General features: G+C 44.0%; 1 non-coding gene and 1 pseudogene across 1 annotated transcript; one reads left to right on the forward strand and one right to left on the reverse strand.

Annotated features, from left to right (window-relative positions):
• Positions 1 to 2,234: 2,234 nt before the first annotated feature.
• TRNAR-UCU (transfer RNA arginine (anticodon UCU)) lies at positions 2,235 to 2,307 on the reverse strand. The gene has a single exon. It is a non-coding gene; the product is annotated as a tRNA-Arg (tRNA).
• Positions 2,308 to 5,153: 2,846 nt separating this feature from the next.
• Positions 5,154 to 5,605, forward strand: LOC101333550 (large ribosomal subunit protein eL21 pseudogene; annotated as a pseudogene).
• Positions 5,606 to 27,163: the final 21,558 nt, after the last annotated feature.

Here is a 27,163-nt window from a genome sequence, read left to right on the forward strand (position 1 = left end):
TAAAGAGGAGCCTAAGGAGGTAGATAATGAAGTGTGGGTCTCCTCTGCACGGCACATCCCACTAAGCGCTGGCCAGGAATCCGAAAGAAATGGAAAACCTGGTCCCTGCCACGTGGTTCAAAGAATGTTTAGAAAGTTATGTTTAGGCAAAGGCAAAGTCACAGAACACAAACTGAGCCCCCCATACGAGCTGAGTGATCTGTGGGGCGGGGAAGTTAGAGGAAGTTTCCTTAAAGGAAGGAGTTGATATGGACGTTGAAGAAGGGTTGAGTCTGAAGAAAAAAGAGAGGAGACAAGGGTGTTCCACCCAGCAGAGATGGCTCCAGGAATAAGCAGAGGTATAGAGAAGAGGTGCTGATCCTGGGCGCAGAGAAGGGAGGTTTCTTCAAACACCACATTGGAAGGTGCTGAGGTCATATCCCATAAAAGACACTTGTGCTTCAAGAGGGACAATGCGATGGAAATGATATTTGAGGAAGAGACTGTGTGTAGGTCTGAATTAGGGACCCACCAAATGCAAGGAGGATGGCAGGGGGATTTCTAAATTCACCTGGATGGGAGACATTTGCCTGGGCTGAGACAGATGGCAGTGTGCCCATCTGTTCACCCTACCTCCTAGCAGATCAATAAAATATGAAGATAATGATTTATATTTTATATGGCTCTGTGGTCTCATCTCATCTCATGTGCAAGATCACATTTGCACATACAGAATTCTTCCAAACAACAATGAGAATTATTTATAATGATTTATCGAGTGTCTACTATGTGCTGCTCATTGCATTAACAGCTCAGGTGAACCTCACAACCACTGTCTGAGGGAAATACATGAGAAGCCGTGTACTTTCTAACTTGGTATCATGTGTTGTGGATTTGCCCAAACGTGAGTCTCGTAAGAACCCTGTGTGTTAGGTGTGGCAGGAATTATGATCCCCATTTTGCAGATAAGAAAACGGATGCTGAGAAAGGTTAAGGCACTTGCTCACAGCCACACAGCCAAGGAGTGTCAGCCAGCTCTTTGGATCCTGACACCTTACTTTTACTCTGATTTCACAGACACAGTGTTAAATTTAAAAGAGACCTCCAGTGTAAAACACCACTTTGGCCTGGATCTGCTGCCCACTCCAGCTAAACACACCAATTCCTGACATTGATTTATTAGTAATTCAGCTTGCTCAGGGTCACTCAGTTGAGTCTGGACTGCCTGGACAAGGTGCCCAAGGAGCAGAAGTAGAGGGGACCAGCCCTCCCGTCACCTCCCCATCTTTTAGAAGACAGTAAACACTCTCTGCTTCCCCCACCCCCCGACTCAGAGAGGGCCTGGGTTGCCAGGAGGTGGACAACACATTCGATCTGCATTACATCAGCTTGCACAGCAAGATAAAGGCGGACAGAGTGAGCGCAGGGTCTCAAGGTCACCATTATTTCTTCATGCCAGGGTCGAGTCTTAGGAAAGCAAATAAAATGCTGTTGCTTGCTTGGAATTAGAGAAGGCAAGGAGGAGATCCCTGGGAGGCACTTTCCTAGGCCTCGGCCACCAGATACTCCTGCCAGCCCCTCAAAATCCACTCCCACTCCCCAGCCACAGGCCCAGCCCACACAAGCAACAAGTTCTGCCACTTAAGGTGTTCTCCCCTTGTCCCCTCAAATTCTCTCTCTGCCAGGACCATGAGCTGCTTGTTTCTAACCTATACAATTACATGGGTAATTGTGAACCAAGATGGTTCTTGCTGGTCTCACCTTTGCAACACGTGAACTTAAGGTACATTTTGCATCTGGCTAAATCCTCAGATCTCTGCTTTATCTTCTACCTGGCTCACCTGATTCTCAGACCACTTTCCATAAATCACAGCAACAACTACAACCAAGCACCAGCAGTGGAGGTGGGGGGAGCACAGGGCCCACACATGGCTCCAGAGAGGGGTGGGGGAGACCCCATGTGCAGGAGCTGGAAGACAGTCAACGCCTAGGACGCGAAGCAAACGGGCCACTTTTTAGCTTCAGGCCAAGGTCAGGTGCTATATCTGTTCTTATCAAGTTAATGGCTTGACATGTTTGCCATCTGAGACCAAGACATTAAAAGAGGCTCGGAAGCAAGGAGTTAGATTCAGGGTTTAGCTCACTTGCCTGTCTCACAGGTGTTCCAAGATGATGGCTGTGTCCCTCCTGGGAGCAATGCACAATTCTTCTTTTTTTCTTTTTTTGCTGCACTGCACGGGCATGCGGGATCTTAGTTCCCTGACCAGGGATCGAACCTGTGCCTCCTGCAGTAGAAGCGCAGAGTCTTAACCACTGGACCACCAGGGAAGTCCCCAAGGCACGATTCTTAATGTGAAATTCTTCACGCAGCATTTTCTTACTTTAGAGCTTTCGTTCCACAAAATGTATTGAGCACTTACTATGTGCCGGCATTGACAATGAGCAATTTATAATTTTGCACTTATTATGTAGGACCTGTTCATTCTCACCACAGCCCTGTGGGTTAGCTATAAAAATGCCCCATTTCACAGATGAGGAAACTGAGGCTCAGAAAGGTAAGAAGCATGCCTGAATTCACACAGCAAGTACCTGACAGAATCAGGATTCCAGTGGCTGTGTGGCTCACCACGGCCCCTTGGGGCACCTGAGAAGTGAGAGGCAGTCCTACCTACAGAAGCCACATCCCAGGGGAGAGATGGGCTTGTAAACAGATCGTGAAACGTAAGGTTTTCCTGGCTCTAACAGAAGCAGGAAGAAAGTGTTCTCTTTTTCTCTCTGCCTCTTCCTGCAGTGGTGCTCAAGGGTGGGACCCAGACCTTTGGAAATGTCAAGTTGAACACTGTCTTTCTGTGGCTTCCCACTTCTTTGCTAGTTGTCAGAGGGTCCAGAGGCCTGTGAGGAATGGCCACCCTGGAGGGTCCTTCTGTTCGCATTTGACAGCCAGGACTGTCACCCACTGTCTTGTTCACTCTCTCACTTCTTCCTGGTCTCTGCTCTGGTCTCACCTCCTCAGGGACATCTTCCTCGAATTCCTTACCTAAATAGCCTACCCCACTCCTTTGTGCCTTGCACCTGCTTTATTTCTCTTACCACATTCATCACCATCTGAAGTTTCATTATACACTTATCTGCATATTGTCCATCCCCCCAAATGAAGACAGGCCTTTTCCTGTCTCAGTTGCTGCTCTACCCCCAGTACCTAGAACAGGATCTGGAACACAATCAATAATAAATAATTTATTGAGCAAGTAAATCAATTTAAACCTTACAACAATCCTGCAAGGAAGGTATCATTAACATCACGAACCTCATCATCATTTTAAAAATAAGGGAACAGGCATAGAGAAGTCATACGGCAAGTCAGGTCACGCAGGGCACCCTGTCAGTCTGGATGTGTGCCTGGGCCCCTCTCATTCCCACACCACCCTCTTAGCCCAACATTGTCTTCCTCTCCTCCTTTGACTCAGTCCACAGTTCTGTAGTCCAGGGACCGTTGGCTGATTGTGGAAAGGAAAGAAACCCAGCAACACCTGGGAGAGCCATTTACAGTCCCTGGGCAGGGCAGAGTGGCATCCTCCGAGAAGCACAGCACAGCATCGATGTCACCATCTCCCTTCCGGTTGCCACCGAGCATCCAGCCGCCGTGCAGTGGGCTGGATTACGTGGACTTTACCGCCAGGGCTCTTAGAATTTTTATCATTAACTTCATTAGAGTAGGAATCTCAGTCTATAATGGAACTGTATCATTGCTCTGGCTAAGTAAGAAGTTTTAGAAACTTACTGTTAATAATCCCTCAGTCCTTTAGTTTACTAAATATGCAGTTACCTACAACATGGTACATTGGGAGAACCATTACACTGGGAATCGGGAGATCTGAGCTCTTTCCCTGTGTCTGCCAATAAGAGCAGTACTGATGGGAGGTACTGATCCATCTCCGCCCAGGGAGACAATACACCTGCATTAACTCCGGTCCTATTTAACAAGTCCTAACAACCAAGGCAAAGGCCACCTTGAGAGCGTCTGCTGGTTTCTAAGATGCTAATGTACCATTCCCTTTGCCTCCACCACTTCCTCGTGATTCATTCCCATCTAAACCAGAGCTAAACTATGCCCCAAAGTGGTTGACTGTTTCTGCAAGGGACGAGGAATACTGGTACACCTCCCAGTTCCACTGTCCACCTTGAGGAGTCAGAGCCACATCCTCTCTGAGGCCATCGGGTCTTGTTTTCTCCAAGTGAGCTCTTGAAACAACTGCAGCTGGGCTTGTTAAACATGCACGTTCCCAGGGCCCCAGTTAAAGTCTTTGGGGGTGGGGCTCAGGAATCTGCACGTTTAACAGCGTCCACTGCCCCTCTCCCCATGCCCCAAGTGATTCTGATGTCCTCACAAAGTCTGAGAACTCATCCAGTCCAACATCCCATTTTATAGATGGGGAAACTGAGGTTTATGGTTACAAAGCCACGAGTGGCTCAGTCAGGGCCATAGGACCAGAACGCAAATTTATTTCTCAATCTCTCTCTGCTTCTTTCTCCTTCTTTTTTCCCTCCCTCACTCCCTCCCTTCCTTCTTTTCTCTCTTTATTTCAAGAACATAGACTTTTTCTCTCTCACCATATACAGGTCAGCAGAGAGGTTCCAGTTCACTGGGCAGCTCTGCTCCACATGGCTATAGAATTCAGAGTTCTTGTGTGCTTAAATAATGTTCTAGGGGTTTTTTCTTTTAAAGTCCTAATTCTTTTAAAAATCAGTAATAATGAAAGATGGTCTGACACATAGCAACGAGTAGCCATAATTTTTCATCTGCCAAGGAGGCTAAGACTTAGAGTGGGAGTGAATGAAAAGCAGTCTTATCCATTTGTTCACACATGCACGCCTTCCTTTATTCATCAAACAGTCACTGACCATCCAATAGGTGACTGGTGCTGGGACTACAACAGCACCTAAGACAGGGCCCCTGCCTTTGTTCTAAGTCAGTTCACGTCACAGTGTCACTCAGACTAGAAAAGGAAACCGGATGACTTATGAGCAAGCGTTGGGGCAAAAGGGGCCAGTGGTAGCCCCAAAGGAAAAAGAACACGGTCCCAGCCCAGCTTTGTTCTCTCCTGTGACCATCCCCTTTAGCTTCCCTCTTCTTGGAGGGGCAGAATCTGTGGCGCAAGAGTCACATACACTTTCAGCTGGAACCACCATCTTCCAGTAATTCGCCAAAATGACCAACACAAAGGGAAAGAGGAGGGGCACCCGCTACATGTTCTCTAGGCCTTTTAGAAAACATGGAGTTGTTCCTTTGGTCACAAACATGCAAATCTACAAGAAAGGTGATATTGTAGATATCAAGGGAATGGGCACTGTTCAAAAAGGAATGCCCCACAAATGTTACCATGGCAAAACTGCGAAAGTCTACAATGTTACCCAGCATGCTATTGGCATCATCGTAAACAAACAAGTTAAGGGCAAGATTCTTGCCAAGAGAATTAATGTGCGTATCGAGCATATTAAGCACCCTAAGAGCCGAGATAGCTTCCTGAAACAGGTGAAGGAAAATGATCAGAAAAAGAAGGAAGCCAAAGAGAAAGGTACTTGGGTACCTTTCTCTGGGTACCACCCAGAGAAGCGCACTTCGTGAGAACCAATGGAAAGGAGCCTGAACTGTTGGAGCCCATTCCCTATGAATTCGTGGCATGATGGGTGGAAAGAAAAGAAAAGAACTAGACTGTATAAATGTTTCTCTTAATTGAGGAGAAGTGTGTGTCCCTTCCCCCAAACAAATATTTAAAGCACATTTTGTGTCCGAATTCAGAGGGTGACGTCTTTACTTTTCAAATTTAGTGGGTTTTCTTCCTGAAAGATGTGAGGTAGTTTGTTGTGTAATTACTCCACTGGTTAATAAACTGTCGGATAGTATTTATAAAATATTTGTACTAGTTTGAAAATAGTCTCTAAACTCCTATGAAAAAAGGACTTAAAATAAATAAGTGAAAGGTTATCTGTTGCGTTATAGTTATGCTCAGGAAAAGTTGATTACTCATAATTGCATCATAAATTAAGTAGCTGGGTTTGAGGATCAGGAACTTAACTTTGAAGCCTACTACTTAAAAATACATTGTTAAACTAGTTACATGCTAGTTCTGCGTTGTTTAGACCTTTCATGCAGCAGGGCTCAGAAAAGTGTTAAAAACTAGAATATTTTTTTTTGTTTGTTTTGCGGTACGCGGGCCTCTCACTGCTGTGGCCTCTCCCGTTGTGGAGCACAGGCTCCAGACGCACAGGCTCAGCGGCCATGGCTCACGGGCCCAGCCCCTCCGCGGCATGTGGGATCTTCCCAGACTGGGGCATGAACCCGCGTCCCCCGCATCGGCAGGTGGACCCTCAACCACTGCGCCACCAGGGAAGCCCTAGAATACCTTTTTTATTTAAACTGATGATAAGTATTTCTATAGCATCCAATACGTTATGTGACATTCTAAGCACTTTACATAATGTACTCATAAAAAACTTGGAATAAGTTTTATTTTGCCTATTTTACATGAAAGGAAGCTTAGGCACAAGTAACTTGCCCGAGGGTAAGGTGCTTAGTGTTGAGCAAAGATTCAAACCTTGGCAACCCATAATCAGATCTTAGTCATCAGTGCTTTATTGCTTCATATTAATAGGAATACTTTAAATCTACCTTGTCTAGTTGGAGCACATTTTTTTTTTTTGCGGTACGCGGGCCTCTCACCGTTGTGGCCTCTCCCGCTGCGGAGCAGAGGCTCCGGACGCCCAGGCTCAGCGGCCATGGCTCACGGGCCCAGACCGCTCCGCGGCATGTGGGATCCTCCCGGACCGGGGCACGAACCCGTGTCCCCTGCATCGGCAGGCGGACTCTCAACCACTGCGCCACCAGGGAAGCCCTGGAGCACATTTTAGGTTTTGTTACTTCCTGGATATTTTTAATTGGATGTGGTAAACATCCAGTAGGGAACTGATCCCATCCCATCGCCCTGCCTTCAGTATTCTATGATAATACCTGTAGCAAGCTTATTTAAAATGAAAGCCTTGACTACCTACTTAGTATTCTCTCCTTGCTATTAGACTTGAGGACAAGAACCTATTTATAATTTTAGCAGATGCTGTGAATAGGTAAAAACCCAATGTTAGTGGCCTTGAGTTTCATCTAGTGAAGTGTGATGGTAATAGGGCTGCTTTGGAATCCAGCAAACCCTGGCTTTGAATCTTGGATTCCTAACCTAACTCAATAAATGGTGGTTATTAATTGCCCTCCTCCCCAAAAAAAGAGTCACATCCAGTGTTTCTAGTCCCAGACTGGCCGCATCCTGGGTTCAAGAACAGAATCCAGGGCGGGGAAGGAAGGAGGCTCTTTCTCCTCCCACAGCCTCAGTGCCCAGTGTGCTGAGGACACCGAAGTCGGAGCAAGGCCTTCCCTGACAGACCAGGAGGCTTAGCAGTCCGTGCAGAGCCAATAAACATCTCCTTGGACTTTAATAAGGTTTTGAATGGGTTCCCACTTAAGTAGTCCTTGAGAAACTTGGAAAATATGGCTCAGTGTGAAAGTTTTATTAAGCAGGATGTTGGGAAAATTAGTGGTGTCATTCAGCATCCCCCAAAATCATTTTTGGCATCAATTTGCTTTGCCCTAGGTGGTCTCCAAGCCATCCTTTTCTTCCTCCCCCTCGGTCTCTCTCCTAATCCCAGCAACCGTTCAAAGGGACTTGTGCAGCTTTGAACAGGGTTGTAAACTGGGACTTGCATAAAACCAGGGGTCAAGGGAGCTATAACAGAATGATTTAAGCAAACAAAGGCCACTTTATGTTCCAACCTAAATGTTGAAAAACATAAAACCATTCTTAAATACATGCTGGCTGAGTATATGGAGAAAAAACTTCCTTTTGAAAATAAACTTTGTCTTCTATAAGCGGTTCATTACACACCATCATAAAAGTGAGGTCCCGGCAGAGGGAAAAGCATTGCAAAGGCAGAGAAAGGAGAAGAGATTGCCCAGTGGGCTCAGAGTGGGGAAGAGCCAGGGTGGCTGCAGCACAAAGGCAGGAGGTGGCTGGGGGAACTGCTCAGGATTCCTGTCTCCCTCCTCAGAGGTCACCCCTTAAACTCTCAGCTGCCTGCCTGCGAGAGGCAGAAAACCACAGAAGGGAGAAAATAACAGCTTCCGAGATTTACAGCCACCGTTGCCCTGTGTCTCCTAAATGCAGAGCATTGTGCTCAGAGATTTCTGTACATTTTCTCACTGATTTCTCCAATAATTTTGCAAGGAAGGCGCTATTCCCTACTTCACACATAACCTAGCCATGGTCATCCAGCTAAAGGGGGATTTAAACTCAGGCCCCCCCCATACACTCTAAAGCCTATTAAGTTTTTAAAAACCACATCATAGAGAAGATGAATATAAGTATTTGCCTGTGATGACATGAGCACTTCTTATGGTTTCCCCACATTTACTAATATATATTTTTTGAAAAACCACTTATTAAAAAAATACAAGTCATACATATTTAACACAGTCTTATAAAAGCCAAACAATTCAGAATGAATAGAAAAGCAAGACTTCTCCTGACATTCCCTATAATTAAAGGTATAGCTATAACAAAAGCATACTGGGGGAAAAATTTTTTTGAAGAGAAAAGAAACAAAATCTACAGTCCCTCCACTTTAATGAAACAAATGGGAGTGATTAGAATATTACTTTTCAGTCTGATTTTTTTCTATACTGGGGGTAACCGTTGTGTGATACACACTCATATTTTGTATCCTGCTTTCCTCAAATTAATGTCATGGGCATTTTCTGTGTCATCTACCTGGTCCTCTTATCCTTTGGAGTTCATGCCTGGGTAACATTTAATTGAGAGCCATAGTTGTTTGTTTTGTTTTGTTTTGTTTTTCGGTACGCGGGCCTCTCACCGTTGTGGCCTCTCCCGTTGCAGAGCACAGGCTCCGGACGCGCAGGCTCAGCAGCCATGGCTCACGGGCCCAGCCACTCCGTGGCATGTGGGATCTTCCCAGACCGGGGCACGAACCCGTATCCCCTGCATCGTCAGGCGGACTCTCAGCCACTGCTCCACCAGGGAAGCCCGAGAGCCATAGTTTGCTTAACCATCCCCCTATTGCTGAACATTTAGATTGTTTCTAATGATTTGCTATTATCAAGTGTTCTGTGTTTAAGATCTCCAGGCATTTTTCTCCCCTTTCTCTAGTTTGGATTATTTCCCTAGCATTCCCAGAAGTAGAATTACTGGGTCAAAGCATGTGAACATTCTTAAGGCTCTTGATCCATAGCGCCTAATTGTTTTCCAAAAGGATTGAACCCGTTTTTGCTATTTGGAAGCTGGCTACTTTCTCTGTGTGGGAAGTTCTGGGGAAAGACTTTGTTTAAGACTTCTTATTCTGCTTAACTGAAATCATTACACTCTAATTTTGCTGTTTCATACGGCCTTTCAAAGCCTGTTGACAATGTCTGACCAACTGATTAACGGGTGGAAGATTTATATTGGCCCCCCTGTCTCCAGGCTCTTCCTGCCTTCAATCTGTTTTGCACACTGCAGCCAGATTAATTCCTTTGGAAACATCACTTGCCTTGTGTCACTGTCCTGCTCAGTAACTTGTAGTAACTCTCTGTTTCCTCCAGGATCAAGTCCAAACTCCTCTACTGGGCCTTGAAGACCCTCCATAGGTCCCACCAGCCTTCCCGATTCAATCTGATCTCCTACCACCCTCAGCAGAAACCTTCAGCCACTCCCCTTCTAATCCCTAAATTATGCTCCATCTGCTTTCCCCTTTTGCTTATGTTTTCTCCCACCTGGAATGCTTCCCCGTCCTTTCTACCTAGTCCAAATCCTTCTCCTCTTTCAGGGTGATTCAGTCTCAGTGAGTCAGTTGAGAATTCTGTGAGAAGAGCCATGGAAAGTGGGGAAAACCTAGAATCAGGAATGCAGAAAGAGAGGGAATCAAAGGAGGGAAAACAGTGGTGATGCCATGCATGCCATCAGGGGCCGGGAGGACCCAGGCACCCCTTCATTAAAGACATGATTAGGTTGGCAACAGAGATCAGAACCAAGGCAAAATTCTTTGCACTATTGATAACATTTAGGCTGTTTTTAATGGCCTAAAGAGGGGATCTGTGAGAGAGACTGATTGTGGGCTAGGGCTAATAAAATAATGATGACAATAATAATTATAGTATAGTTAGGTTTAGCTTCACTTTGAAAAATAATGCTTTAAGTATGAAAAATTAATTGATATTTTATGAAAAGAAATCCTTAGGAAGTCCAGTGCTGGAATGGCAGCTCCCTGCTCATCAAGGACGCTTTGGCTGTCTGCAATGCCATCCCCAGGGTGTGGCCCTCCTCCTCACACTCCAATATGGCAGTTGGGGCACCAGCCATCACATCTAGAGTCCAGACCAATAACAGGCATAAGGATGACAAAGAGTGTCTCTGTTTAGGGAGAGTTCCTAGAAATCACAGGCAATGCTTCTGCTCAGAACCCATTGGCCTAGTCACATGGCTGTACCTAGCTGTAAGGGAGTCTATATGCCCAGATAAAAATCAGGGTTATATTATTAAAACAAAGAGAAGAACAGATGTGGGGGCACACAGCTAGCAGCCTGTGCTACCAGCTATTGAGGCACTGTGGTAATCAATTTATATCAATTATCTCTTCTAATTTTTATACCAATTCTATAAGCAATTACATAATGCAAAGGAGAGTAAGACCTGGACTGTCTCTGAGTCCAGAGCCTGGACTCTTTTTACAAAAAGTTTTTAGGCTTTGTGGAAACATGTTTCATGATATAAAAATCACAAAATAATTGATAAATTTTTTTTTCTTGACGAAACACACACACACACACACACACACACACACACTTCACCTTTCAGAGATTGAGTCTTACAGTCTCTGAAGCTGCATCTCACCATACAGAACTGACTGGAGCCCCTCCTTCAGTATATGTTTAGTTACATTTTTTTGTATACTGTAGGTCTTATTTGTGAAGAATATATAAGGCTTTCTCTACAGGTTGTAAAACACACACGGTTCTCAATAAATAATACTGAGATAATGTTCTAAAGGGAAAAAATAGAAATTAATTTTTGAGAACATTCAAGGTAAACAGGTTTCACAAGTGAGAGGTCTACTGAGATAGTTGTGAATGTGAAAGAGGGTAAGAAAGGTGAAATTCTTCTTCCTTCAATTTGTATTGTGTTTTGAATTATCACTCCAGTTTTCCTATAAAACAAATGAGTGGGAAAATTGCCACATAGGGAGGGTGGCCAGGTTTGCTAATGCTAATTTTGTGACTGCTCGGTATCTAAGATGCTAGGAAGCATGAACTCTTGATGGAGTTGGATAGGTATCACAGCCCCAGGCCAAGAGGCAGGGTGAGGGTGAGGTAGGATGGTAGGGGTCAGAGGGCATATTTGATCATAGAAGGAAAGCTGTTTGGAAAAAGGTTTTCAGACTGATAGGGACTGCAGACAGAGAAGGAAGAGAGAGTAGGGCAGAGACTAGTTTAAAAAATACTGTGAACATGGAATGGGGTTGGGGAGGCCAACTGGAGTTTAAATACTCACAGATAGGCAGTTTTAGCTTTACGCCACCGGCTACCCTTGGTTCCTCCCGAGCTCCCAAGGCCGAATTATACTCTAGGACTGCAGTCAAGGAATGGTCAGGCCCAGTAGCTGCCAGCTTTTGTCAACGTCCCTGCCTTCTGTGACCCGTAAGCCTGAGTTGCCTGCAGGCCGCAGTAAAGGAGGGGTTGCATTCCAAAGGAATGACCAAGGCTGGGCGTTGCCAAGAGAGGGGAGCCAGAGAAAATCATAGGGAAATGCTAGTTCCTAGAATGTAAGCAGCTAGAAGGCAAGGACCAGGTCAATTTTGTTCCATGCTATATCACTACACCAAGTACACTATCTAGTCCATGGTTCCCTCCACCCTTACCCGATGAAGTTTTGTTAAATGAACGAATGAAAGACTGTGGCCCTGAGGTCACAAGCTAAGAAGGATCTATAAGCACCTTCCTGCTGGCCCTTTAAGGTGACCAGCTGGGAATGTCAGGAAACATTCTATGGGAGGCAGCCCTGGCCTATTTCAGCACATGGGCAACTTCAGGTTGAAGCCAGGGGCTGGTTTCAACCGCACAGTGGGTCTCCGGTGTGGGATCTAGGACCTTAAATGGCAGTGACTGAGAAATCTCTCTGAGACTGGATAAGGGGAGGACTTTGTCCTTTCTGTCTCTTTTTGCCCTCTTCCTACCAAGTCTCAGGTATCATCCTAAATGCTCTTACATGCGTTATCTCATTTAATCTCCAGGGAGGTCGACATTAACAATCCCCATTTTCCAGATGAAGGAACTGGAACTTGAAGAGGTTAAGTAACCTGTTAAGTATTCCTGTTCAAGGAATGAGAGTTCTTAAGTGGGAAAGCAAGATACCAACCCACCTCTCCCTGACCCCAAAGCCCTCATCTTAACTACTCCACTCCCTGCCTCTATTGGCTCCATGTTCTATCTCACTTAACCTGGTTGCAAAATGTTTTGTTTACCTATCTAACTAACATTTTATTTTAAGATATTTTCAGATGAACAAATTTTGCAAAAACAGTACAAATAATCCCCATCTACCCTCCATCCACACGCCCCAGATGTTGGTCTTTTATTGCCAGGAGTAAATATAGCTTACATTTCCTCACTGTACTTTTATGTCCCGTTGGACTTAAATTTTCATCAGTTTTTCAGCGATTGTACACCCCGGCTGAAGGCGAGGAGAAGAAGCAACGTGGCAGCTGGCTGGTGGGCAGTGGGCTGCACTGACCACATGGGAACCCAGACGCCCTGGAACAGATGTGCCGACTCCCAACATTCCCCCAGAGGACAAGAGGGTCATCCAGCGACTCCTCTAATGGGGAGGCTTCGGAGGAATGTCCCAGACACCAGACTTGAGAGATTCATTAGCAACAAAAGATGTCTAAACAAGGGAAACATTAGCAATGATGGCCCCTCAGAATAATCCCACCTCTTTTTCCCTTGTGCTGTCAGTTCAGGGCAGAAAGACTTACTGTGAACCTACTATGAGTCTGGCACTGAATTAGTGCTGGGGAAAATGATAACCTTGTCAGTGATGCAGCCTCAGAAAAAATGAGATGGTTGACTAGAAAAGATAGGGGAGACTTGGTAGGAATTTCCCCACTAGTATTCAATCAGGGACCCTCAGTTAGGAAAAAACCTCAAATTATTTTGGAAACAAAATTAGGAGGCTGGGGGTGGGGGAGGGAGTCAAGAGAAGACGGGACAAGTTCCCACATGATAACAAGGCAATCCAGCTCTGTTTCCTGCCTAATGCTGGTGGTCCTGGGGGAGGGGGGCAGCTCAGAGGGAAGCAGGCCCTGTGAGAGGTGGCCAGAGAAGCGAGGGGGCCAGAATACTGCAGTTTTAAGGGCAGAGCAATACAGGTAGAGCCCCAGTTTAGCCCCCAAGCAAACCTACAGACCATAAAAAGATGAGGGGATTTGGCTAATGCTTCTGGGACAATATCTGCCTACAGAGCAGAGGGGAGAGCCGTGGGGAGCACCCTCACCCTCAGGGTCCTTCATTGTACCCGTAAAGCCTTCTTGGTCCTTTTTCCTTGCATGTTCTCCGTGCCTCCCTCATGTCGTTTCATCCACTGACCCAGAAAACCCCAGGGGGGACCTGCTGAGGCTCTCAAGTCGGATAGGTCTGGATTCAAGTCCCAACTCTGTCACTAACCAGCTGGATGGCCACTTAACTAACCTCTCTGAACCTCAGTTTCTCATCTGTAAAGTGCAGGTGATGATACCTTTTCATGAATTTGATGTGATGATGGAAGGAGCTTTCGCATGGAAAGTGCCCAACCTGGCTCCAGGAAAGCAGTCTCCTTCCTGACTTCTCAGGCCACTTTACCCTCCCAACTGCCTGCCCTTCACCTCTGATAACACTGGTGGCCAGCATGTTGCTCTCTCCTTATCTGTTTTTTCCAGGTTATGGTGGAAACAGACCAAGGAGCCTGAAGATCTGGGTCTGAATCCTGGTTCTGCCATATAACAGCTGTGTGACCTTGAACAAGTCACTTAATCTCTCTGAGCTCCAGGTTCCTCACTTGCAAAGTGGGAATTATACCTACCTCAAATGAAATAATGTAGGGAAGTGCTTTGTAAGTGTTAAGGAACTTTATGAGACTCAGCTGATGTCTTGCTGCCCTTCTCATCTCCCCCCACAATTCTCCCACTCCCACCCTCCATCCTCTGACATCAAGCCTAACTTGGGTAGCAGGAGCACCAAACAGGGAGTTAGGAGCTGTGAGTTCTGGTGCAAGTTCCATCATCAATTTGGGGTCCTTTGGCAAATCATGATCTTCCCAGGGCCTAGGCTTCTCTCTGAATAGAATATCTCTCATGGCCTCTTCTACAATGAGGTTCCACCCATTTGTGGCTAAAGGGGTCAGGAGTTTATTTTCAGACAGGAATACAGTCAGGCTTGGAGGATGTCACCGCTTCTGTGCACAGCTCTGTTCTCATCACATTCTTCTATTAATATGGCCGAGATCATGCGCTGCTGGGTCACGTGTGAGCCTGAGAGTGTCTCCAATACTTAGTTTAGGGTAATTAGTCTTTTTGACCCTTAGCAGGGGAAATGTCTCCAGTTGGGGGGAAATGAAGTTGTCAAACATAGTCCTTAAGGAGAGGGAGATTTATAGGAGATCACATACAAAAGCACAGGAATTAAACAAACAAACAGGGAAAGAGCACTTAAAAGCTCAGACCAAACAATATATACTGCACGCTATGCTCAGGCAGGTCAACCATGGTCCGAGGTCTCCCCAGGCACCACCCAAGTGTAACAGCCCAGACAATTGTTCATCTTCCAAGAAGCCGTTCCCAGAAACCACAGGGTTGCAGGAAGGTAAAACCAATGATGTCATCGAGGGGAAGAAACGACAGTGGTTAGTACAGTCCTTTACTGACCATTTTGTTTTTTAAAACTTGTCTTTGTGTAGCCCAAGATTTGGGCCCTGCTCTCTGTCCTACCCCTCCTCATGGCACCCTGCGCCCTGACTACCCCAGTGACACTGCACCTCCTCGTGTCCCTCCAGCTCTGCTGCCCTCTTGGCTTTCTTTCGGGTAGAGCCTCCGTAAAACACAGGATGCAAGTTAAATTCCAATTTCAGCAAAACCACACATTTGTTTTTTCAGTATAAGCATGTCCCAGGGACTATTTGGGATGTCCTCATACTAAAAATTATTCACGGTTTAACTGAAATTTAAATTTAAGTGGGCATTGTGTATTTTTATATGCTAAATCTGGCAACCTACTATCAAGGCATTTTTGGTTTTTATCTCTGTCCAGAACATACTACCGCCACATCCTCCCTTGGCCAGCTCCATGTCATTCAAGTTCCACTCAAGGGTCCCCTCCTTAGAGTGACACTCTCTGACCCTCCCCTTCAATATAAAGTAGCCGCCCTCCCCCCCATAGTGCCTTTCTAGCATATTCCCCTGTTACCTCTCTCTGAAATGAGTTTGCTTATTTGTTTCCTTGCTTAATGTCTGTCTCCTCCGGCTAGAATGACAGACATTGTTATGTTTTTCCCTAATCACTCTCCAACACCTGAATGTACCTGGCACACGCCAGGCATTTAATAAATATTGGTTGAATAAATGAATGAGTAGAACGTATGCTTCAGAGCAGTGCTTCACAAACTTCCATGAAAACCCTAGAGATTTTGTTCAGTTTTGTTAAAATCCAGATTCTGATTCTATAGGTTGGACGTGGGCCTGATATTGTGTATCTCTAACAAGCTCCCAGTAATGCTGAAGCTGCTGGTCCACAGACCATGCTTTAAGCGACAGTAGAATTCTCTGTGATGATGGAAATGTTCTATATCTGCACTATCCACTATGGCAGCTACTAGCCACATGTGGTTGTTGAATATTTGAACTGTGGCTAGTGTCACTGAGGAATTTCACTTAATTAAAAATTTTACTTAATTTTACTTAATTCTAATTAATTTAAGTTTAAATGGTACAGCTGTTCGGACAGCACAACCCGAGGGAAGTGGTTCTCAATCTTAGCTGCACATTAGGATTACCAGAAGCACACTGGAAAATACAGATGCCAGAACCTCTTGCCTTGGGTCTTAGAGAATTGGTTTTTACTCTTGTGTTTTAAAGCTCCCCCAGGTTATTCCAAAGTGCAACCAGAGTTGAGGACCTCGCCCTAAGAGTTTTCAGAGCAGCCATACATTACTTTCCATTCAATTCCTGCCACAGCCTAGACAGCGGAAAAGACAAGTGTAACTAAATATCATCAACCCCATTCTACTGGGAATCACTGAGGTGCAGGAAGATACAGGGATTTGCCCAAGGTTATATAGCTGGCAACTGATGGAGCCAGGACCCACAGAGCCCTTGTGTTTCCACATTCATCCTCTCCCTCAAATTCTTTGTGAAAAGAGGCAAATGTCTTCGGTCAGTCAGTCCTCCCTAGCTGCCATCCTCTTTCCATAGCTGCCAGCAACTTCCACCTGCCTTTGATGCCCCCTTCCCCAGGGCTTTGTCTGGCTTCATCACCCCCCAGAGAGGAGAGCCGATTAGAATCCTCACGTTGTTTTCATCACTGATCACAAAAAGAATGGGTCTCTCTCTACCAGACAGGAAGGAAATCCAAGTTTGAGTGGACGAGGGCACCTCGCCATGGAACTCATCACTCCCAGGGTGGGGCCTCCAAGTGGAACAGACCCATTCCTTCCTGCCGCACCTGCCCATGAGGGCACAGATTGAGGGGTCTTAGGGAGGGAAGTCGACAGTGACAACACAGGTGACCTGGGAGGGTCTCCTGAAGAGTTCAAAGACCTTGCCAGGGTTTCCTGGGACAGAGTTGGGAGGGTTGGTTTTAGGTGATCCACAGGAAAATTTTTAAATGTTTAATACTTATGTATTTATTTTAATGTATATTAAGAAAAACGCAGCTCATTAAATCTGCAATTTCACAGATATTTCTTTAAAAAAATTTTTTTTACTTTTCATTTTATATTGGAGTACAGTGGATTAACAATGTTGTGTTAGTTTCAGGTGTACAACAAAGTGATTCAGTTATACATACACATGTATCTATTCTTTTCCCAATTAGGTTGTTACAGAATATTGAGCAGAGTTCCCTGGGCTATACAGTAGGTCCTTGTTGGTTGTCCATTTTAAATATAGCAGTGTGTACATGTCAATCCCAAACTCCTTAACTATCCCTCCTCCCCTCCCTTCCCCTCTGGTAACCATAAGTTTGTTCTCTAAGTCTCACAGATATTTCTGATATAAAGTTCCTGGAAAAATTAATTTACTTAAGAAAAAAGGGAGCACATTTAAAGCAAAATGTTAAGGAAATAACAGTACGAGTGGGACTTGGATATGGCCAAAATGGTGACGGGGGTGGGGGGGGGGGCGGGGGGGGGGCGGGCCTGGGTATACCCTGAGGATGTAGTGAGAGGGCGTGGACTGTGTCCTTTGTTTGGGAGGTCAGAGGTGGAAGGGAAGGCTTTCATGGAAACATTCTAGTCAGCAGCATGTCTTTCAATAATAAAGAATTTCTGTTGCTAACAAGAAATCTATTGTCTTGGAATAATGGTCAGGAATGAAAACGGCACAGCATCAAGCCCTCCAGGGCCTGCAGTGAGGTCCAGCTGAGGGAAAGGACAATTCCCCGGCCCATTCAAGCTCCAACAAGCCTGTAGGAGACCACACTCAGCTGAACATCTCAGTCCTGCTGCAGACACGCCGGGATAGCTGTGCTCGTCTGAGTCCGGTATCCAAGGACAGGCCCTTGTGGAAGCCAAAGAGCCTGGTTCTAGCTATCCAGGCACAGCGTTTCCTCAGTTTCACCAGTCCCAGCCCCTGCCTGGAGCCCGGAAGGACTAAGCTCTGAGTGGTTACTGCCAAAAATTACACACCCATATTGATGGGTCCAACCCCATGTATGCTCAATTCACACCTTTATTTTTCACGGGGACTCAGAGCCCCCCTGGGGAATGGATGAACCAGGACCCTGAGATGGCAAAAGGATGTGTGCTCAATTTAATGGGCTGACAGTCACACTCTGAGAATGAAAAAGGATTGGATCCAGTTTTTAGGAATAAGAGTTGCCATCTTTAAGATGTTCCAAGAAGGGGGGAGGTGTGAAAAGGCAGAGCACAGAGGATTTTTAGGGCAGTGAAAATACTCTGTATGATACTATAATGATGGATACATGCCATCATGCATTTGTCCAAGTCCATAGAATGTATACCACCAAGTGTGAACCATAATGTAAACTATGGACTCTGGGTGATTATGATATATCAATGTATATATCACTAGTAACAAAAGTACCCCTCCGGTGGGGGTTATTGATAATGGGGTAGGCTGTGCAAGTGCGGGGGCAGGGAATATATAGGGATTCTCTGTACTTTCCTCTTAGTTTTGCTCTGAACCTAAAACTGCTTTTAAAAAATAAATTTAAAAAAGTTCCAAGAGAATTTGTGAACACCCAAAATCAAAATAACCTGAGGGTGGGGGAGTGACTTCAGAGAGAACCAACTTAATTGTGGGTATAACTGAGGACGCTTAAACTGTTTATATCTTACGGAGCGCGCGCGGGCTAAAGAAAGAATGTGCTCAGAACTGGCATAATCTATATAAGGCCCCCAGGAAGGTTTGCTCAGAGAGTCAGTTTATATCTTCAGTACGATACGGGGGACAGGGTGTCCAGATCCACAACTTGGAGACCAGTTCTGGAGGCAGGTAACAACCACAAGCACAGTCAAATCAATGGTTAACGTTAAGTGGATACTTACTAAGTGCCAGTCACCATTTAAAAGCATTTAATCCTATGACAACCTTAGGAGGTAGGCACTAATAGTATCCCCATTCTAAAGATGAGGAAACTGAGGCACAGAGCTGTTAAGTGACCCACCCAAAGCCACATCTGGCTAGTAGGCATGGAGATAACCTGGCACTCACAGCTGCATGATACTGCCATTAAGACCATCTAGGCAACACGCATGCTCCAAGCTCATGCTCACCAAGCTATCCTCAAAGGTAATGCTGGCTAAGACAACAGAGTGGGAGTCAAATCTTGGCTTTATCACAGTTTAGTTTCTTAACCACTTTATGCCCCAATCCCTCATCTGTAAAATGGGAATAATAATACCTGTCTTGCAGGGTGTATGAAGATGAAATGAGAGGATGTACTCCAAGCCCTTAGCAGTGTTCTTGGCACAGGGGAAGCCCTCTTTGTTACTGACCAGCTTAACCTCCCCTATAGGTAAATCTTCTTGGGAAGCTTCATAATAACAATGGTTCCCTTTTACTGAGGGTTTCCCACGTGCCCTCAGCTAAGAGCTTTGAGTACATCCTCTAGTTTCATTTCACCTGCACCCTGAAAGGCAGGTGTTACCATCCTAATTCAGAATATTTGAATTCTGGTTTATCCATTTACCTCTTGTGAATTTAATCATTTCCCCAGAGACAAATAATTTCTGGGTGTAGAAACCCAAATAGCACCTTCGGGCCTGCAAAGCTGAAGCCCAGGCCCCGAGGGCTCCATGGGGGTGCCTAGCAGGCCCCTCCCAGGCACCAGACATCTGATGCTTGGAGCCACCTCTATAGGCTGCCACGGGATATGCCCAGGACACCCTGAAGCTGCTAATCCTAGCATCAACACTACGTTTTTCCTTGAAGGATTTCCTTTCCTTTAACAAAATCGGTATTGACTAATATTAACGCATAATCAAACTGTTAACACCAACGCTTGTTTGATGTATGGCCTCCTAGGCATCGTCATATGTATCTACACATCCTTAAAAAAAGAAAAAAAAAAAAGAAATTCTCTTTTATGTACAGTTCTTGCTTTTCCATTTAACATATGATAGAAATCTTTCCATGTCAGAATATAAAGCTCTACATTATATTTTAAAAGCTACATAAAATGCAGCATGCTTTTTTTTAACTGGTTAAGGAAGAGGGAACATTTATCCTTTTTAACTCCTCAATATTTTTAAACTTTTCAACAATGAAGGTATATTGCTTAAGTGAAAAAGAGATTAGAAATGCTTTTTTAAAACTAATATTGAAAAGATAATGTAGCAACACTTTAAAAATAAAGTTTCTTTTTTTATAAATTTATTTATTTTTGGCTGTGTTTGGTCTTTGCTGCTGCGCGTGGGCTTTCTCTAGTTGTGGCGAGCGGGGTATACTCTTTGTTGCAGTGCGTGGGCTTCTCATTGCAGTGGTTTCTCTTGCTGTGGAGCACGGGCTCTAGGAGCACGCAGGCTCAGTAGTTGTGGCTCGCGGGCTCTAGAGCGGAGGCTCAGTAGTTGTGGCGCATGGGCTTAGTTGCTCAACGGCATGTGGGATCTTCCCGGACCAGGGCTCGACCCCCTGTCCCCTGCATTGGCAGGCGGATTCTTAACCACTGCGCCACCAGGGAAGTCCTAAACAGTTTCATTTTTGTTAATTATTTTCCAGTTCTTGTCCACATATAAGAACTAGAACAAATTTTTTAAATAGTTATGACCATGCTGAAATACTCCTTTATCACATTATCTGAAACATTTGCCCACGTTTCTATGGAGCCCCCTTAAAGGCTTGTATAAAGGTGTGGAGAGCATGGGGGTGGTGGAAGGTGGTGGGCTATTCCACAGGGTAGTGTCCAGAGCAGAGGTCCAGGGACAGAGCGCTTAGCAGTCTGGTAAGACCCCTGGACCCCTTCCCAGAATAATACTTTCAAATGTATAAAATAAGGGACTTCCCTGATGGTCCAGTGGTTAAGACTCCACGCTCCCAACGGAGGGGGCCCGGCTTCGATCCCTGGTCAGGGAACTAGAGCCCGCATGTGGCAACTAAGAGCTCGCACGCTGCGACTAAGAGCCCTGCATGCAGCAACGAAGGTCCGGAGTGCCTCAACTAAGACCCAGCACAGCCAAATAAATAAATAAATATTTTAAAACCAAATGTATAAAATAAGGTATATAAGACTACAAAAGAAAACAATTACATTGAAGTACAATTATCAAAATAAAAATATGTAAAATTGTAGTAATATATGTACCTCTTTGTGCATTAAGGAACAAAGTCTAGCAGTGAGTCTAATTTCTATCATTAATTCCAAAGTCGTGATGAACACAAATATTTCATAATACCTACAACACAATAAGTGATATGAAAACATCTGTGATTTCTATTGGTGACAAGTCTCAGGTTCACTAATATGGCTGTGGTTGTTGAGTACGTTTGTAATTGAAGGAAATGCTACATTTCATTTTATGTTAGCAAAAATAAAGATGTTATTTTTCCCCAACCCAAATTCATAGACCCCCTGAATTCTATAAGGGAAATGGGTTCTAGGTCAACTGATGCCTGCTCTGCAGAATTTCTATACTTACTAGCCTAGGAAAGATGAAGGGAGAAAATTATTTCCATATCTCTTCCCTATTCATTTTTTTCTACATATTTTATCCAAACCACCAGGCTCTCCAGCTCCCATGACTCTGAGATCATTCAGAATTAATTTTCTAGAGATGGGAGAAACCCATCTCTAACCAACTGCCCAGCCCCCAACCACTTCCACTCCCCGGTCATCCTCTGCACATACACAGAAGCTCGTCTCACCATCTTCCAACTCGGCATGCTTCATATTTGCACTAGATTTAACATGCACATCCCTCCTTCTTCCTTCCTAATAGTTACGAAGTCACCAAACAAGTCCAGTCAGTTCTGAACGAAGGAAGCTAGATAATCCGCCTACTTATTGAAGGCTGCCTAATCCAAATAGATGTTTTTCATCACTGAAGGTATTTTCCAGGACTCTGCAAATCCAGAGGATCAGTCTCCTTCCTTCACACAAGCATCGGCACTGGATTCATTTCTGACATCACCGGCACCAACCAGGCTCTGGTTCTTGGCCCAAGTTTCAGAAATTATCTGCAATGATTGTACTCTCCTTTTCTTCCACCAATAATTATAACATACTGCTTTGTGTGGCACCTATGCTTCTCAGAAGTAATGTTCACATACGAAATGCTGTTAATCCCAGAGGCAGGATGCAGACATGGAACTCTGGGTTCCTAACGCAATGTTCGCTCCATGATGCCAAGATTCAATTATTACTATTTCTGTTATAACAGAGAATTCCTAAAACATAGTGAAGTTGTGTCCCCTTTAACTGAACATGAAAATCTCATGATCTCTTTTATTTGAAAACTTTAAATACTTAAAATATTGTGGCTAAAAACAAATTAAAGACATGGGAATTTTTGAAATACTCTATTTTTTAAAATACTACTCTTATTTTGATTTTTAAAAACAACAGAATTCAACTTTAATCACACAATATCCTAGATGTGTGATCAAATTGTCCCAGTTTGTCTGGGACTTCCTGTTTTAAAACTAAAAATGCTACAGTTTGCAAACCCCTCAGCCTTGGACAAACCCTCCATCCTGGTAAACTAGGACAGTTGGTCATACCAGGTGTCACTGTAAGCTTTGACATTGATTATTGGCCACAATTTTTTTAATCCTTCATAAAGTCAAAGATAGACCACAACAGGAATCATTTTCATTGCCATACCTTTGCTGCTCCACAGAGATGTGGATCCTCTCCCATCAATTTATTTCTCTAAGTGATTTTAAAAGTTCAAAGTATATGTAAATACCAAAAAGTTAGGTTTCATTGGTTGTAAGCAACAGAAACCAATTCACTCTAACTTAAGCAAAGAAGGAATTTCTCAAAAAAAAAAAAAAAAAAACCAGAATCCAAGGAAAACCTGAAGAACCCAGCTTTGGAATGGACAGGAACTAGAATAGCTCCTGGGATCTAAGTAGCAAGAATTACTGGGCAATCGCTTTTGTGAAGAGATTAGCAAACTTTTTCTTTAAGGGTCCAGATAGTAAATATTTTAGGCTTTGTGGGGCAGTCTCTATCATAACTACTCAATTTTGTCATTGCAGCATGAAAGCAGCCATAGACAATACATAGACAAATGACTATGTCTGTGTCCCAGTAAAACTTCATTTACAAAAATAGCCAGAGACCCTGATTTGGTTGGTGGCCACAGTTTGCCAACCTTTGCTTTAGGGTATATCGTTTGGCAATGGATCTACTCTGTTTTCAGTCTTCTTGAATCTTTCTTGAATCTTTGGCTCACAATTCAAATTCAAAGAAGGAAGCATCTGATTGGCAGAATTCTTTGGCCAGGGGAGAGTGGCGTGCCTTGACTGGCAAGATTTTATCCATTTTGGAGAGGTAACTCCCCAGAGCAAAATTAGGGACAGTTACCAAAGAAGGAGGAATGAATTCAGGTGAAGCTGAAACAACAGCTATTTACCTCATCAGGGTTAGTTTCTCATTACCACTTTACTCTCTAGGGAAGGAGTCCAAGAAACCCAGGACATACTAGTATTATAATAGAGTGTTTTTTCAGCTGAACCAAACTTGGGTCCACTTGCCCACTGAGCAGAAAAACCCATCTACTGACACCAGGTTGTGGCGAAGGAAAGTGCAGCATTTACTGCAGGGCTGAGCCAGGAGAACGGGCAGCTCATGCTCAAAAGACCTGAACTCCCTGATGGTTTTCAGAGAAGGGTTTTTAAAGGCAACATTTTGGCGGGTGAGGGTTGCAGTTTGTGGACTTTCTTCTGATTGGTTGGTGGTGATGTAACAGGGTGATGTGTCAGGAATCTTAATCATCAGGCTTCTGGTTCCAACCAGTCTGGGGTCTACGTGCTTGTGGTTAGCAAGGTCTTAGTTTCTTCAGAACAGCTCAGAGATATGCATCAGATTGTTACATGCATCCCTTAAGGAGGAACTAAGACTCTGTCTTATGGCTGAACTACTCTTTTTGCTATCATTACTTTCCTTGCTTGGCTGCTTTTCCTTTGTTTCTGCATTCTCTCACTTCCCTGATTCGTAACTGCTTGAGTCTGCTCTTTGGAACTCAGGGAAGGCCTAGGAGACTAAAGCCTTTTTTTGTACAAACAAGAAACGGGACACACAGGGGCTTTTGCACCTGGGAAGGTGCTTCAGGGTCCTGCTCACTTTCAGTATCACCAGCCCCAAAGGGGGCATATTCACGTGTTTCTATGAATGACACACGCCTCCTGAAGTTGTGCAGGGGGGGCCCTGGGAGAAATGGATGGCTTGGGGTTAGAGTTAGTTTATGAAAGAGATGGAATGAGCACTTTGTTTTCTGACCTTCAGGGCTCTCTTCCTTGCACCATTAAATTAAGTCTGATTAAGCTCAAGACTTGATTTTTCCAACACAAATAATCCTGTCTCTTGTCTCCTTCAACCAGCCAGGACCCGGCACGTTTGTCCTTGTGGATTCAGAGCCTCCCACACACCTTCCCAGAGTAGGTGCAGCTCTGGTGGTAGGATTTAAGAAATACATGCTGCACTACCGCCCCACTAGTCTGTTACAGGGCTAAAGTTAGAATGATTAGTGAGTGAGGAAGACAACTGCTCTTCTACATTCTAGCAAATCAGTCCCTGAGAGACTGCTCTGTGTTTCTTTATTCTAGAAGTGAAGTATTCCCAGTCTTCCATGTCCTGGAGTCACTCTGCCTTGTGTTTTCATCTACCCCTATTTTGACCTCCACCCCCACTGCTATCCCAACACCTACCCCTTCTTGGTGGCAGGAGTCAGGGGTCTCTTTGATCTTGGTTCAGGTGGAAACCAGAGGAAATCCTAGATTAGGCTCTGATGGCCAAAGAATGTCTATCAGCCCCAGGGAGGGGCACTCAATTGGAATGAGATAAGAGCATGGATTTTATGCTTATGAAAAAAATTGCATTTTGTGATATTTCTGTAAAAATTGAGCTAAGCATTCATTGTAGGTACTGAGTAGTATGGTTTTGATAGAAGGAAAAACCACACATTGCACATGACATAGGGTTAAGGGTGACCAAATGTCCCAGTTTTCTCAGGACCAAGCAATTTCCCAGGACTTGGGACTTTGATAAAACCAGTTCACTCCAGGGGTAAATAATAATAATAATTTACTATGTGTCAGGCACTATTCTCAGCACTTTACATTCATTTACTTCTCAACCGACTCAGTGAGAGAGGTACTGTATTTATTTCTGTTTTACAAATAAAGAAATTAAGGATCAGATAAGGCAAGTAACTCACCCAATGTCACACAGCTAGGTAAGTGTGGAGCTGGGACTGAAACCCAGGTCTGTCTGACTCTCAAATTCACCCAATCCATTATATTTCTTAACCATCATCATCTCTCTATGACCATTATTCAAACTAGAAAGAGGTTTAAAAAAAATAATTCTTATTATCCCCCTCCTCCTCCTCCTTCTTCTTCTTTTTGACACATCATGCTTAACCATTCTTGTAAATGAAACAGAATGTTCAGGAACAGGCACAAATATATATAGGAACTTTATACTATTTGATAAAGATAGGACTTCAAATCAGCGGGGGAAAGGTGACTTATTCAATAAACGTTGCTGGGACAATTAGGTAGCCATCTGGAAAAAAAATACAGTTGGGTCCCTATTTCACACTTTATACTAAAATAAATTCCAAATGGAAAGAAGGTTTTAGTGAGGGAATGAAATCAAAGAAATATTAGGAGGAAGCATGGGAATGGAGAAGATCTTTCTGAGTATGATACAAAATTCAGAAGCCATAAGAGATAACTAATAAGGACCTACTGTATAGCACAGGGAACTCTACTTAATACTCTGTAATGACCTATATGGGAAAAGAATCTAAAAAAGAGTGGCTATATGTATATGTATAACTGATTCACTTTACTGTACACCTGAAACTAACACAACATTGTAAATCAACTATACTCTGAAAAAAATTTTTTAAAAAGAAGCCATAAGAGAAAATTGATAAATTTCACTATATCTTAAAAATACTTTGCATGGCAAAACAAAGTTAAAGAGGTAAAACCAACTGGAGGAAATATTTTCAAAGTATCACAAACCAAGAACAATCTTCCTTAATGGATAAAGCATTTGTACAAATCATTAGAAAAAGATTGATGAGCAATATAATAATATAACACAATACAATAAAGAAATAATGAGGATAGACAAGTCACAGAAGAGACTGACCCCTAACCATTTGAAAAGATATTGGGCTTCACTGATAAGAGAAATGAAAATTAAGACTATAAGGAAGCACTCACCTATTGCATTGGCAAAGATCCAAAAACCTGGTAACTCTGTATTGGTGAGAATGTAAATTGGTACAATCTCTTTAGCAGGCAACTGGTAAGGTCTATTACCTTTGATTTGACAATTCCACAGTAACACTCACACACATAGGAAAATGATGTGCAAGGGTTTTTGTTACAACACTTTTGGTCATTGGAAGCAACCTATATATTCATCAAAGGGAACTGGTTAAACAACTGCTACATCTATACAGTGGAATATTATGCAGCCATGGAAAAGAACGAGGAGACTGCCTGCAGTGATAAGGAATGATCTCTAAGATATATTGTTAAGAAGACAAAGTGCAAAACAGTGCGTAAAGTATGTTACTATTTGCATATGTGGGTGCTGAAGGAGGGTAGATAATATATTATGTATATGTATGTTCGTAAATGAATGAAAATCTCTGGGAAGATAACATAAGAATCTGGTAACAGTGGTCCATATAGGGAAGGGAGACTTCCCCGCCCAATAAACTTACTTTTATATCTTTTAAAATCTGTGATATGTTAATGTTGTACCTATAAATAAATATAGATAGATAATTTTTTGTGTGTGTGTGGTACGCGGGCCTCTCACTGTTGTGGCCTCTCCCGTTGCGGAGCACAGGCTCCAGACACGCAGGCTCAGCGGCCATGGCTCATGGGCCCAGCCGCTCCGCGGCATGTGGGATCTTCCTGGACCGGGGCACGAACCCGTGTCCCCTGCATTGGCAGGCAGAATCTCAACCATTGCACCACCAGGGAAGCCCAAGATAAATTTTTTAAATGTAAAAGAGATCCAGGGCTAGCTTAATGGACGTACAACCTGTATACTTGCAAAGGGCCCTGCACTCGGTTTAATGCTCCGATGTCACCACCTTGAAATTCTTAATAATTTTTGAACAAGGGTCCCTTCACTTTCATCTTGCACTAGGGCTGTGTAAATTATCTAGCCAATCCTGGAGAAACTCTT

The sequence above is a fragment of the Tursiops truncatus genome, chromosome 16 (genome assembly GCF_011762595.2).
Source record: "Tursiops truncatus isolate mTurTru1 chromosome 16, mTurTru1.mat.Y, whole genome shotgun sequence".
NCBI lineage: Eukaryota > Metazoa > Chordata > Mammalia > Artiodactyla > Delphinidae > Tursiops > Tursiops truncatus.